The sequence below is a fragment of the Cupressus sempervirens genome, chromosome 6 (assembly GCF_028749045.1).
Source record: "Cupressus sempervirens isolate cs-2001-9-10 chromosome 6, ASM2874904v1, whole genome shotgun sequence".
Classification (NCBI taxonomy): domain Eukaryota; kingdom Viridiplantae; phylum Streptophyta; class Pinopsida; order Cupressales; family Cupressaceae; genus Cupressus; species Cupressus sempervirens.
In genome coordinates, this window is record NC_143123.1 from 73556269 (window position 1) to 73569482 (window position 13214).

Here is a 13214-nt window from a genome sequence, read left to right on the forward strand (position 1 = left end):
AAGATTTCACCATGTTGGACCTATTTCCATCCATATTGTTGCAACTAGTGAGGCCCAAGAAAAAAAGACTAGTAGTAGCAGAGGGTTTTGTGCCATTAGATAGTAGACCTTGAAGCAAGGAAAAAAGTATCCAAACATTGCAAAGCATTTGTAATATTCTCCTCATCCTCAATCAAAGTGAGGAAAGACTCATCTGCAAAATGACCATTGACTAGCTGAGTGATCAAATTCAATAAAGAAATACCACACACCAATCATCAAAAAATGGCATTAGCCAGTAGCTAGCCAAAGCCCTCGGCTGTCAAAACATAGAGAGAAGGTGCAAGAGGACAACCTTGCTAGATAGATCTGAAGAGCCCAAAGGCTTCAGACTGATGATCATTAATGGTGATGCAAGTAGAGGCATCCCCAAAAAGCATCTGCACTGATTGAAAAAATACTCGGCTGAAGCCTAAAGCTTGAAGCATAGCTAAAATAAAGGGCCATTCAATTCGATCATATGCTTTGGTGAAATCAGTCTTGAAGAATAGGGCCTGCTGTTTGGAATGTCTGGCCCACTCCATCCCTTCCTAGACAACAATAATATTGTCCAAGATATACTGGGACTTAGTAAAACTAGTTTGTTTAGGTCGAACAATCTAAGGGAGAAAATGCTGAATTTTAAGAGAGAGAGCCTTGGCAATGATTTTGTAGGAGACATTCAACAAAGTAATGGGGCTCCAATTAGAAATTTCTTTAGGATCGCCAACTCTAGGTATGAATTTAATATTCCCTTTTCTTATTATGTTGCCCAATGACTTTGAGACATATGCTTCATGATAAACATGAAACAAATTGGGGCCAATGTCATCCCAAAGCACCTTGTAGAACTCACAGGGGAAGCCATCACATCTAGGGGCTTTATCATTAGCCATGGAAAGGATAGCTTTCTTTAGATTTGCAAGCATTAGCTTTTGCTCAAAAAGGCATATTTCTCAGGGGCAAGCCTATTAGGAGTAATATCAAGGCAGGCTTGCAGTGCTTGATCACACACAATAGAGGGCCCTTGAGCTATAAAAACCTACTCATAATGATGCACAAAAACCTGGAGAATATTTGGTAGGTCAGTGAAAACCCTTTGATCTTGTCAAATGTATTTAATACACAATGTAGAATGCTGAGCCCTCAAAGCATTAAAAAATTCCTTGCTTGATCACCAACCTCCAATCAGTGGAGATGGGCCTTGATCTGAGCTCCCCGAGCAACATAATTATCTGCAACCTATTTCTAGTGTCTAAGGTTGGCAAGCCAATCCTAGAGATCTGTATCAAATGGATTCATGGCAAGAGGCTTAGATGCTATACATAGATCGAGAGTAATGGTATCATAAGATCTCCTATGGTACATAGCTAGTTGTCTACCATAAATGCGAAGAAACCTTGTAGTACAAAGGATATCATCATTCCACCATTGAATTCATCCAACATGTGTGTCGGGCTGAGGCTCAAGATTCCAGACATGTAGAATGTGAGAAATAGTTGGTAGATGAGCCAATAAAGAGGTGTTGAGGTAAAACTAGGTTTTACTCAGGTGAGGCTGAGCTGTCTGCCAAGTGATAGAAAAGAGAATGGGGGAGTGATCTGACAATGTCACATTAGGAAGGGGAGTGACAGGCAAGGCATGCTTTTGAGAAAAGGAATAAAAAAGACTACAAAAAAATCATAGCCTTGTCAAGTCTCTTTAAAAATTTGTTCGACCTAGCTCAAAAATTGGACGAAGTGTGTCAAATCCTGTCTGGGTGGTGGCAAGTAACATTAGGATCATGAAGGCCTAATTTGTTCTACATGTAAAACTAGGCCTCCCATTCACCAGCTGCCCACCTAAATGGCAGAAGGCCTTCTTTATTAGAGGCCAACTCAACCATGTTGAAGTCCCCACAAAAAACCCATGTCGTAGGTGGCAAATGATCCACCAACCAATGCCATAGATGTGAATACTCAAAAACATCATTGGGAGCATAAATGTTAACAATACCAAAAGAATAATTTTGAAAAGACAATAGGATCCAAATCACTCTATGAAAAGGGTCTGAACCATGAGAAACAACAGATGAAATTAAATGAGGGAAAGAAGAGCAACAATACCGCCTCGACTAGCTTCATGTTGAGAAGCAAAAATGACACTATTTGACCAAATAACATAATAAGCTAAAGAGAGAAGAAATACAACAACTTTAACTTCTTGGAGACAAAGAACATCAAGATCAAACCAACACTTGGCATCACAAACATAATATTTTCTAGGGAGGTCTATTAGCCCCCACACATTCCATGAAATGCAATTCATGGTAAACCAACTTGCATATCATCCTCATCCCCTAGAGAGGAAAAATTGTTATGCAAAAAGAGGGAAACTCAAAAGAGGGGTCATCAACAACTATGACCCTTTGAAATTTCTCCCCATTGTCAAAAAACTCCTCCATCTGGGCTACAAGACCGATGTAACTTTTGTTGGGAAATCATTGACATCACTTGCAGTGCGCAAGTCCAAAGAGGATCTAGATCTAGGGTAGAAACCCTCGCTGTCCCCTAGCTTCCAAGGTTTGAAATAGGAGGTGGAGGGAGCAATGGAATAGAGGATTCAATTGGTATCTATCTTGAGCTAGGGTTACCATGATCCACTGGCAAAGAATTTACCTTAGCCACTCCTGAAGCCTTCCCTTTTTTCACTACTATAGTCCATTCTTCTTTTTTGGTGGTAGGAGCAGGCTTTGTTTTTAGAGTTTGAGGGATGGTTATGTTCTAACAAGGGACAATCCCTTATCTTATGCTTAGCTGACTAGCACTGATAACAAATTTTTGGAAGGTTGAGGTATAACACCTTATGAGTAAAGGTGGTACCACCTATTTGGATATCCATTGAATATTTGAGGTCCCTAGTCAGGTCAACCTCAACACAAACCCTACATTGGGGACCAGTGTTGAAAAACTTGTCTAGTTCAAGGCACACTAAATTGCTGAAGGTTTGTGCAATAGCAAGTAAAAATGACTAGCAAGGAATGGGAAGTCGAGGAAACTCCACCTAGACGGGAAACTTATGCTTCTGATCATCGAAAATGATAATATCATGTGACTGGCATTGAAAAACCAAGAGGGATGACCTGATAGTTAGGGCCCTCACACAAAAACATGTTTAGCTTGGCCTACATTTCCAAAGCAAAAAAGAAAGAAGCCTTTGGTAAGGCTTTGAACACCTTCAATGTGAACACCCTGAGGTATCGAAACCTTGTAAACCCATTCTTGTAGTGTGATTTCAGAAGGAGTATGACCCACAAAATACCCAATAAGGGTTTTTTGTTCTAACCATGTGCATGCACTATCAAATTCATTAACATTCAAAATAATATCAGGAGAGGAATTACCTCGTGAAACACTTTGGGAACAAACTTGTGTAGGCATTTGGTCGATAGAGCCATTATCTCCAATAGCAACAACAACTCCAACACCAACATCAACTGCTAGGCCAGAGAAGGTTGAACTCATTATAAATGAAACTTTATTCTTGAAGTAAATGTAGTGGCAAGTAGTGGAAACCAACAAGGATTCAAACAAAGGCCTTACAATCCCTAACAGAGCTCATTCCTCATCTATTAGAGTTGAAGCTTTTCTTCAGAATGGGATTCTTTTTCATATCTAGAAGAACAATTTTATCATGCCCATACCCTCAAGGAAGAGAGAGATCAATATGACTTTAACAATAATGTAGGGAGCATTACCATAATGATCCATTAATTCCCAAGTCTGAGCACAATTTTGAATGCATCTTTTCAAGCTTGAGCTTGAATATGCATCAAAATATTAAAATATATCATAGATTGAGTTCTCACATAAAGGTGTTGGTAAGTAGAAAAACCTATAAAAATATAGAAATTTCCATCTTTCCAAATAATAAAGAGAACTTTACCTTGAAAGCATGTCAAATCTAGATGTATTTGAAAGAGAAATGATTTTGTCTCTTGGTAAAACCACATGGATGGAAAATGTAGCACACCAAAAAAAATTTAGAAGCATGCATTTGAAACCAAGTTTCTTTAGCTCCATAAAAAAACAAAAAAGACGTGTTTGAGATTCTCAAATCATCCACAAAGTGAACAAGGAGGATCAATAAATTCTATTTGACTACTTGATAGACAATGTAGATTTTGTTACAAGCTAAGGTTCTTGTTGCACCAAAAGATTGACATGTCAATGCTTGACACAAACACTAGACTTATACAACACATGAGGTGGTTAAACCATATCGCAAATCTTGGAGGGGAATGATGGTGGCTAGTCCAATAATCCTCCCCTCAATATTACCTAAGGAGATTCAAACTTATGACCAAGCTCTAATACAAATTGTTACAAGCTAGGCTTGTCATTGCACCAAGAGATTGAACTGTCAATGCTCGATGCAAACACTAGACTTATACAATAGATGAGTTGGTTAATCCATGCCACAAAGCTTGAAGAGGAACATTGGCAATTAGTCAACTAGATTTGTTTGAGGATTCCTATTGGAAACATAATTGATGGTATCTTATTATCTTTGATGATGATGATCCTTCTTTAGCTTTGTCAAGGGAACACTCTAACCATCTTCTTCATTCTTTGTACATGATCATTCTTTCAAATTTAATATGAGTATAGATACTTTATTCAAAAATTTAGAGGAGGTCTCTTCATCTTTAAAGGAGATACTTGAGTCTTTAGATAATGATTTATATTTATTTTGAACTATATCTTGGGTTGTAATTTTAGTAGAATGACTTGGTAGACATAATTTCGAGGAGGACAATTTTAGCATTTGCATGGAATACTTGAGAAGTTATCAAAAATTTCATTTATCTTGAGTTTTCTTCCTACATATTCCTTTCAAGATTGCTGAGACTTCATATATACACCTTGGTTTTTTTTCTTTCTAATGGGAGGAACAATTCTCAACAATTATGGACTATCTTTCACATCCACTTTCAAGAATCTTCCATTTGAGCACATTATAGATAAAGAGAAGAGATGGGAGGGGGTAGGGAGGCAGTGGGATATATGTTCTCGAGATACTTCTCACTTATGGTGGGGCGATCTTTCCTCTCATGGGTTTTTTCCTCCTCACATTCTTCTTTGAGAGAATTTTATATTTCATCTCTCTTTTGGGGAGCAATTTTTCCCCACTAGGTTTTATCCTTTTCCCTATTTATGAGAGTTTTAATTATGAATGTGCATGGGTGCCTAACATATGCTAGTATCTAAGGTCCATATTCTTGTATTATTTGCATAGATTCTCCCTAAGTTTCACATAAGGGAGGTCTTGGTTTGTTAAGTACATTGTACTTCGTAAGTGATGCAGGGTAGGGTCAGAAATTCATAATCTTGGAGGAATAACATGTGGAATAAACTCAACTTAAACCTTCCAATACTACCTTTCTCAGAGATGCACATAGAAGCTACATATAAATCAATTTAAAACACATAAAACACAAGGCCAAATACAACATTTTTTGTAGGTGTAATAATTCAACTTCACATATAAAGAAACCACAACATGCCCAGTTGTGAGGCCTTCTTGGCTACAACCTTAAACCAATGAAATTACAATCTTAGAGTCTCAACTCACATCCTCTATCTTCCATCTTATCATGATTCTTTGTCTGATTGGCTTCCTACAACTAACCAAGCTTCTTTTTATAGCTAGCTAAGCCACAAGTCAGCAAGATGCCACATATGTAATCAATGGAACTAAATAGAATAACATGCTTCACAAGATGAAAATAGAAGGAAACAAGGACAACAAAGAATGACATAGAACTCGAGAAACATAGAATGCTAGAAATCACGCTCTTAGGACAAGGATAAAGATAGGTCATCAACATGATGATAACTATGCATAAAATGAAAACAAAAGAAGCAATGACTACTTTGTGAACAACGTACTAGTACAGAAAATAATAAATATTTTTTAGTTGATGCAAGATTGCCTAAAGAACCAAGATGCTTTTGCATTAGTAAGTGATTTTACTAGGTTCTAAACACACAAAAATTTATGTTTACTTAAGGATTAAATACAAATATTTCCACTTTCTGTTATATCATTACATTATCACTTGTCCACCTTAGCTGAGACTTCCACCTTTGGTAAAAATGATCGGTTTTCTAACTTTAGAGGGTGATCTTGACCTTTAGTGGACATGTTGTACTATTGATTTTCCACCTTTGGAGGGTGATCCAACTTTAGTGGATGTCTCACACTATCCCTTTTCCACCTTAAGTGGATGATCCAACTTTGATGAATGTGTTGTAACACTATCACTTTTCCACTCCAGGTGGAAGATAAGTTATCACTTTATGTACCATCTCATAAGATTAAGGCACTTGTCATAATCTTATGCATCCCTATGTGTCACCTTGGGCTATTCAACCAAGAAGTCTCTTATGTATATTCATTCATTCTATTGCATCATTAATAACATAGTGCATTATTCTTCATTTTTGATCTCTCTCATGCTTTCATGTAGTGCTTTAATTTTTGACTATAATCTTTAGAAACAACCAATCTTCTACATTATAGTATAAAATTTTATGTACCAAACTTTTATAGAAAGGAAAAATAGATAATCTGTATTTTCTTATACTAATTTTGAGATGAAAGTAATTTCTTTTAGTTTTTTACAATAATGAAATTAATTAAATAGAAATAACTTTAAATAATATTGTTATACAAAACAATGTTTAATGTGGTAACAAATCCCTTCAAGAGAGAAACCCAACACTTCAAGATTTTCTCAATATATTATAGAGAAATCAACATAAATTACAATATGCTTTCATAGCAAGAAATATCACAAGAATAACACCAACTAGATATTTGGAGCAACTCAACAAGCATCAAACTCTTGTGATGCATCACAATGCATAACTATAATACAATACCCTCATTAAAAAAAATTAAGGAGAACAAATTTAAAACACACATAATATCCACCATTAGATTTGTGGCCTATTGATAAGCAATCAACATTTATAAATGATTAGTTATACATAAAATGTGACTTTTGGGGACGTTAGTGACAAACATTCACTAGGACATAAAACCCTTAAACCCTCCATCATGATGGCCATTCTCATGATTAGCCCTCACTATAACTTTCAATGCTCATTTATTAATAGTAACATTTTTTTGATGGGTAATAGCAGTATTTTTTTAATATTAAAGGTAAAATTGTATAAATAGATTTTTCATTGATTAGTCCGCAACTACATAGACCACTCTATCCTAATCCCATTAAAAACATTTACATCCATCTCTTACATAGTTTATAATAATATCATTTGGGAAAACTAATTTTTTACATATCAAACTTATTGCCTTAAAACCTCTTTCACATTATTTGCATTTCTGCCCGTTCTTTCTTACACAACACATAAGCCACCATACATATTTTACTTGTTGATTCATGCCTTTCTCTTTACCTGTTACTGGTAAAAAGGGGTTACTCCATAGACGTAGTGTAGAATTACAGTTTTCTTGGATTCTATGAAAAAATCCCCATTTCTTGCAATGAAAATTGACAAGTAATTGTAGTTATCCCTAGAACATGAAAGTTGAACATCTCCCAAGCTTCAATTATAAGATCTCAAGAACCCTCTCTTTGTACATGAAAAATATGTCCAAGTTTTCTACCTATGTCATCAAGATTAATATTATTAATGCACTCAACAAAGTTTGCCTAGTTCAATGGAACCAAAACTTGGGTGAAGCAGTCCAACCCCCAGCCAATTCTACTAGTATCTTGAAGAAGGACATAAAAGAGAAGCTCATAGATTACCCCATTATGTAGATGGGGGTGACCTACATTATGTCACAAAAGATAGAGAATAGCATCCTATATATCTTCATGTTGCATGATAAATAATCAATAGCATTTGTCTTCCAATGACTCCTAACAAGAGACCTGACATTGAATACCAAAAATTTTGTCCATAAAGAGTACTTAAGTCAAAGCAACAAATAGAAACCATTCATATTATCCAATTGAATTACAAAATGTAGAGAAAAATATCAATTCACAAGGTACAATGATCACAACTTAAGCATATTGACAAGTACACAAATTCATTGTTTACATGAGACCTATAATTGTGAACTATGTAGAGGAGTATTGTAATGTATTCATAGACAACAATGTGAATGCATCAGATAACTATTTGTGCACAATACAAAGTTAAGTACATTTCATTAGTAAATACATCATATAACTAATTGTGTAGAATGCACATTTAGTTTTGTACTCATTGACAACATTGTGCTATCTAAGAGTACAACTTTATAAGAACACTAGTAGCTAGACATGTACATTTGATTGTAGAATACATCTTGAAACTAATTGTGCAACAACTATTTTTAAAATGAACTCGTTGACAACATTACAGAATAAATAGCAATGTGAAATCTAGGTGTACAATGAATACAACTTGGAAAAATTACAAGTACATTTCATCAATGAATTCATCACATTACTAAAAGTGCAATAGGCAGATTTGAATTAGTAATGTTGTAATTGATAGCTTAGAGATAAAAGAAACAGGATGACAATGGCAGAAAAAAGTTATTTAATTTTCAACATATGTTGAGTATCAACATAAAGAATTCACTAAGCATAGATACTAATAAGTCAAAGCAACAAAATTTGAAAATAATTGTACAATAGAAGTTGCAAAAATGGAAAGAATACTTGCATTGAACTTTATGAAAGCCTACATTATTCACATGATTACAGGGAATAAGCAAGATGAAACAAAGAGAAATAATTCATATACATTACAACATATATATTAATAATGACCATGAAATATGTACTGAGCACTTAAAGAAGTAAAACACGATAAAATACGTGATGTAGAAGCAGTAAAGTTAGAAATAACATGCATAACAAGCACTAACATCTAGATAAAACCGTGCATTCAAACCACTAAAATAGGAAAGAAGCATGAATTGAATATTATGTAACTTCTTACTTGAACAAGTGCAAAGAATTTGTAGACTGCATAGAATAATATGGGAGCATTCAAACAAGGAATTTTCAAAGATATTAATGAGGCATTGTATCATTCTTATAGGAATTTTATCATAGAATAAATGGTTTGTTGATTTGAATTTTTAATTATCGTGGTAAATGATCCATTATTTCATAAAATGAATTGTATTTTATGTTTTCTTCATGAGATGACATCCAAATTTCAAATTCTTATTATTTGTTCTCTCTCTCTCTTTTATGCTTCCATCTATTTAATCTAATTCAATTGCTATGATTCCATCTACTTAATTTAATTCAATTAGTGAGCCTTGTACAACAATAGCCTTCATCTATAAAAGAAGTTGGAATTATTAAGTGAAAAAAATTGGTAACAACAAACAATATTCAACTGAATGTTTTATTGAATGATTCCAAAATGAAGTTTATCACTTAACTATAGAGAACAATGCTTGACACTATATATAGAATCAGGGGCGCATCAACTCAATGTAAAATTCTTATCAAAAGAATGTTAGGTGAAGAATGGAGAGTAGTAGAATAAAAACTAGAGTAATACATGGAATGCATATGAGTTGAAGAATGGATACATTCTTATATGTATGCATAGAGTGGCCTTGAACAAAAAAATGCATATAGGTAATTGTACATCAAGTAATGTATATATTCAATGTCAACTTAACAAATCATATAGTTAATGTCAACTTTATAGGGTATGCAATCAATATCAACTTAACAATTCAAACAGTCAATGTCAACTTAATAATGCACAAAGTCAATGTCAGCTGAACAGTGCATATATTAATGATGAGAACTTAATAATGCATGTAGTTACAAATGAATGACAAATTAAGAAAGGTAATATGTACGGTAAGTGTAGCAAAGGTGGGTGGTGAAAAGCATGAACATGATCTATAATTCTCTAAATAACAGTATTTGGAAGACAATGATGAACACATACAACTTCACACATTTGTATTAGAGAGTGAAGAAGCTATGGAGATATACAATTAGTACAACACCAAGTAATGATTAGATCAATAATGTACACTATTTCTTTACCATTTATTAGATTTATTTCTTTCTATTACATTACATGCAATAATTTGAAGGTGGAAAATTGAAATATAAAACTATGGGAAGATTGAATCACAAATGCAAAGCAACAACCCAATAATTCTTGGATAATTTATAGATAACTAATTGGCCATTTTGTCTAATTATTTATTTTTATTGTTGTATATTCAATGATTTAAAACCCTTAATCATTGAAAACCCATAACCTCAATGATTAAAAACCCTTGAATCATTACAAAATCCTTAACCACAAATTAATTATCATTTAAAAGAATCCCTTTTACATTTTATCTATTTTTGTGAAACCAATTGAGACCTCATTTTTTCATTTGCATTTTCTGGTAATGATTTCCTTCATTGACATTATTAGCTGCAACAAAAACTTTAAAAATGATTGAAACCCACTAAAAAAATTGATTTCAATAAATATGTAGAAATTATCTGTAAACACAGACAAAACCCCATATTTGTACTAAAACCTGAAAAATACATCAAACATTCAAGTAAAAAATATAATAGAAAGCAATGATTATATCAACATTCTATAAAATTACTTTACCATTTTGACTGATTATTTATTTCTATTGATGTAAAATCAATGATTAAAAACCCTTGAATCATCCAAAACTATTAACCTCATCGCAAAACTCTCAAATACCCCTTCTATGAAACCAATTTTTTGTCAATAGAAAAAACCTTTAGGGAGTCACAAAAGCACAAATATAAACCAAAGATTATGTTGACACTAAACACAATGAACTAACCATTTTGAATAATTATTTGTTTATATCATTGTACATTCAATGATTAAAAACCCTTGAATCATTAAAAACCTTTAACTGCAAACCAATTAAATTTAAAAGAACCCTTTTAACATTTAATCTTTTTTTTTTTTTTCCAAAATCATTTTAAACCCAATTTTTTCATTTCACTTTTCCTATAATGACTTTCTTCATTGGCATTAGAACTTGTAGTAGAACCTCAAAAAATGATTGAAACACACTAAAATAAATGATTTTCATAAATATGTCAAAGAAAATTATACTAAGTAATAACTTTGCATGCATATGCTTCTTACACAGAATTTAAGGTATCTCAAATGGATCTGAAATCTACATTTCTAAATGAAATCTTAAAAGAATAAGTCTACATTAAACAACTTGAAGAATTTGTTGACTCTAGAAAGAGGAACATGGTATGTAAGTTGCACAAAGAATTATATGGTTTAAAACAAGCCTCTAGAGAATGGTATGAAAGGTTACACATTTATTTGGTGAAAAATGGTTTTGCAAGAACTAATGACAATACCAACCTATACTTGAAAAGTGAATATGAAAGAAAGATATTCTCTTATTGGTTTGAAACTAACCATTTTTCTCCTCTAGCTCTTCACATCATGATAATAGATCACTAAGTGTGATTTGAAACATCGATGCAAAAGTATGGCACACAATCAAATCCCTAATAGGAAACTCTCTACAAGAAAGATATTGTCAACTAAATTTTTTTATTGATGATGTCATATTTGGAGGATATGATTTATTGTGCAAATAATTTTCTAATGAGATGAAGAAAGAATGTGAGATGTCAATGTTTAGAGAGATGTAATTCTTTGTTGGTTTTCAAGTTTATCAAATGAAGAGAGGCATTTACATTACACAATCAAAGTATATAATCAAGGAGATATTGAGGACCTTTGGAATGGAAGATTCAAGGCTAGTTGGAACACCTATAATCATAGGACATAAACTTTCAAAGAATGATGATTCTACAGAAGTAAATTAGACAATATATAGATCAATGATTGGAAAATTACAATATGTTATTTATAAAAAACCTGGCATTGCATTAGTTATTGATATTGTTGCAATATTTTTTGCTAATCCTAGAGAAAATCACCTAATAGACATGAAAAGGATATTGAGGTATCTAAAAGAAATAAAAGACAATGGATTACGGTACAAGAAAACTCACAAGTTTGAGTTAAAAGTTTAGATAGATGCTTATTGGGCTGAAAATGTTGATGATAGAAAGAGTACACATGGAGAAGCTTTCTTTCTAGGAAAGAGATTGATTTCATACACAAGAATTTATAAGGAAAATTATATTTCCCATTCTACAACAAAGGCTAAGTATGTTGCAACAATAGTTAATTGTTCAAACATTGTGTAGATCAAGGAACTGGTTAAAGGTACAAAGGAAGAGATTACTGAACATGCGTTGATATACTGTGATAAAATAAGTTCTATAAACATATCCAAGAATCCTTTGATGCAAACAAAGACAAACCACATAATAATCAAGTATTATTACTTGAGGGAATTAGTAAAAGATAAAGAAGTCAAAATTGGAGTATGTGAACACAAAGGAGCATATAGCTGATATATTCAGGAAGGCATCACCTAAGAACACATTTGAGTATCTAAGAGGTAAATTAGGGGTCATTCTCCTATCTGAAGTAAAGTAAGCTGAGATGCAATATTGCTTAAATTTTATGATAAAAATATCTTATAGATTGATACAAGAGGTCAAGAGCTTCCTAAAGTTGTGAAAAGAAATATATAAGTACAAGAGTGAGGCTACAAGTTGCTATATTTTGATTTAGTCAAGGAAAAGATGACAGAAGGAGTGATTATTTCAAAGACCAACTCGAAAGTAACAAATAGAAGATGATGTGTATAGAATGGATGATGACTTTGACATTGTTGTTAAAAAGGGAGAGATGTACTAAAGTTACCATTCGATAGACCAAATAGGGAGAAATTTTACCATATAGTAGAGGGAGATGTTGTTTTACCATCTAATTACAAGAAGAGAAAGAATAAATATAGCTAGTATTACTTCTAGAGTCAGCATGAAGAATTATAATTGGTATCATAAAGGGAGTATTATGAAGGGAAAAAAAAGATCATATTGGAGGTTGCATGGATGATAATTAGAATGAAATTAAGGATATTAATGAAGAACAATAGGGAGCTGCAAGTGAAAAATCATGAAAAAGTATTAAATTCCATTGCATGGTAACTAAAGGTGTTGCCATCAATGCCAAAGAGGGATATTTTTGCAAACTATAATTGTTATATTGTCATTT